Raw genomic sequence first — 2,104 nt, 5'->3', positions numbered from 1 at the left:
AGCAGAGTAGTCATTTGGTATTTTTGTCTAGGTAATTTCTACTAGGACCAGGCCAAGACAACCTAATGACAAATCTTTACTTAGAATCACTCCTCTCAAGAACCGTCACCTGAATCACCTACTATGAACTTATTACCACTTATTATGAGGAAAGACTGAGGCAGTTGGGCTTGTTCAGCCTTGAGAAGAGACAGCTGAGAGGGACCTCATCAATTTCTACAAGTATCAGAAGGGAGAGTGTCAGGAGGATGGAGCCAGGCTCTTCCAGGTGGTGCCAAGCAATAGGATAAGAGACAACAAGCACAAACTGATGGGCACAGGAAGTTCCACCTGAACATGAGGAAAAACTTCTTTACTGAGCACGTGACTGAGCACTGGAACAGATTGCCTGGACAGTTTCTGGAGTCTCCCTCACTGGAGATATTCAAGAGCCATCCAGATACAGTCCTGTGCCATGTGCTCCAGGATAAACCTGCTTGAGCAGAGAAGTAGGACTAGATGAACCAGTGTGGTTCCTCCCAACCTGACCCATTCTGTAGTTGATTCTGTGATTCATAGACCCATTCTATGATTCTGTGAACTACACAGAATTTGCACTCCTCATTGTATTTATGAGACTAGAATACTTCCTTACATCAGATGGATGTTATTATATCAACATTACCACCTTTATCAATCAAACTTAAATTCAAACACATTTAACCAAATATTTTTCACAAAAATGCATTGACTGGCATTTAATTATTGGCATTTCATGACTGTATCCAAGGTCAGCACTTCCATGATTTTGCTCATAATCTGGGTCAAACTGTCAATGCTAGGCTAGCATGTGTCATCCTCCTTAAAATTTTTTAAATATATGTCTAATGTAAGCTTTTTTTTAATACTCTGGCATTCCCCAGTACGTCATTGCCATTCCAGGAGCTGTGTTGTGAACAACAGAACTAATGAAGGCATGGGATTCTGTTGATTTGGATTCTTCAGCCTCTAAATAGCCTTTATTATAACTAAAGTTTATTCTCCGTTAGCCCTGTGAAAATCCCAGCTAGCAGTCTGGAACCACGTACATGTAAAGTAGATAGCTAATAAATACACACTGATTGTCTGGCTGTTTGCTGCTAACAAGAATGTGTAAGAGCTGAGATTTTTGCTTAGTATTCTTTTGCTGGGGAAGCAAATGTAGGTTCATTTCCTCAGTGACATATCAATTTCCACAAAACTTATAGGATGATAATGACTTCCTCTGAATTTGACTGGAACAGGCCAAAAAGTCATGGAGCAACAGATGGACAGATAACATAAATCTTCTTTAGAACATCACAATCAACGTGTATTCATATTTGTTACTCTGGAGATCTTAAGTTTGTTTTATTAATGTTTTGTTTTAAAATGGTCTAATATTGATGTAACAGAGTTGCTCTACAGATATTTCCAGGTAGCCAGACAGTTTTACACTTCTGTTTGGAGGTGATAAATTGATCAGGAGTGACACCAGGCTGCCCTCGGAAGTTCTGCTCCACCTGTCCCACAGTCTTGGACATGCCTACAGGGAGCAGATGCTCTGCCAGCCAGGGGATGTGGTGGGGGAGGATCCAATGATCAGTGGGTCAGGCACAAACAGGTTACACCTATTTTCAAATTTATTTTCAAAACATGCTGAGGGAATGGCCTGAAGTTGTGTCAGGGGAGGTTTAGGTTGGATATCCGGAAAAGGTTCTTCACCCAGGGGGTGGTTGGGCACTGGAACAGCTCCCCATGGAAGTGGTCACAGCACCAGCCTGACAGAGCTCAGGAAATGTTTGGACAATGCTCTCAGGAACATGGTGTGATCTTGGGATGTCCTGTGCAGGGCCGGCAGTTGGACTCCATGACCCTTGCGGGTCACTTCCAGCTGAGAATATTTTACGATTCTATGAAATGTTCTTAAAATTTTGTCGGGAATCTTTGGTTCTCTTTTAAAGGAATAAATCTAACTTCTCCCTCCCGACAAGCCCCCATCCCAGACTCCCGGGACTGCCTCCGCGGCCAGGACAGCCTCTCCGCCTCCTTCTCCTCCTCCTCTGCGGCCCTTTCCCGCCCCCGAGCTGCCGCTCCCGGAGGGAAA

This window comes from Lichenostomus cassidix, chromosome 2 (assembly GCF_008360975.1).
Source record: "Lichenostomus cassidix isolate B80296 chromosome 2, HeHo_3.0, whole genome shotgun sequence".
NCBI classification, from domain to species: Eukaryota; Metazoa; Chordata; class Aves; order Passeriformes; family Meliphagidae; genus Lichenostomus; species Lichenostomus cassidix.
This window is presented reverse-complemented; position numbering follows the sequence as displayed.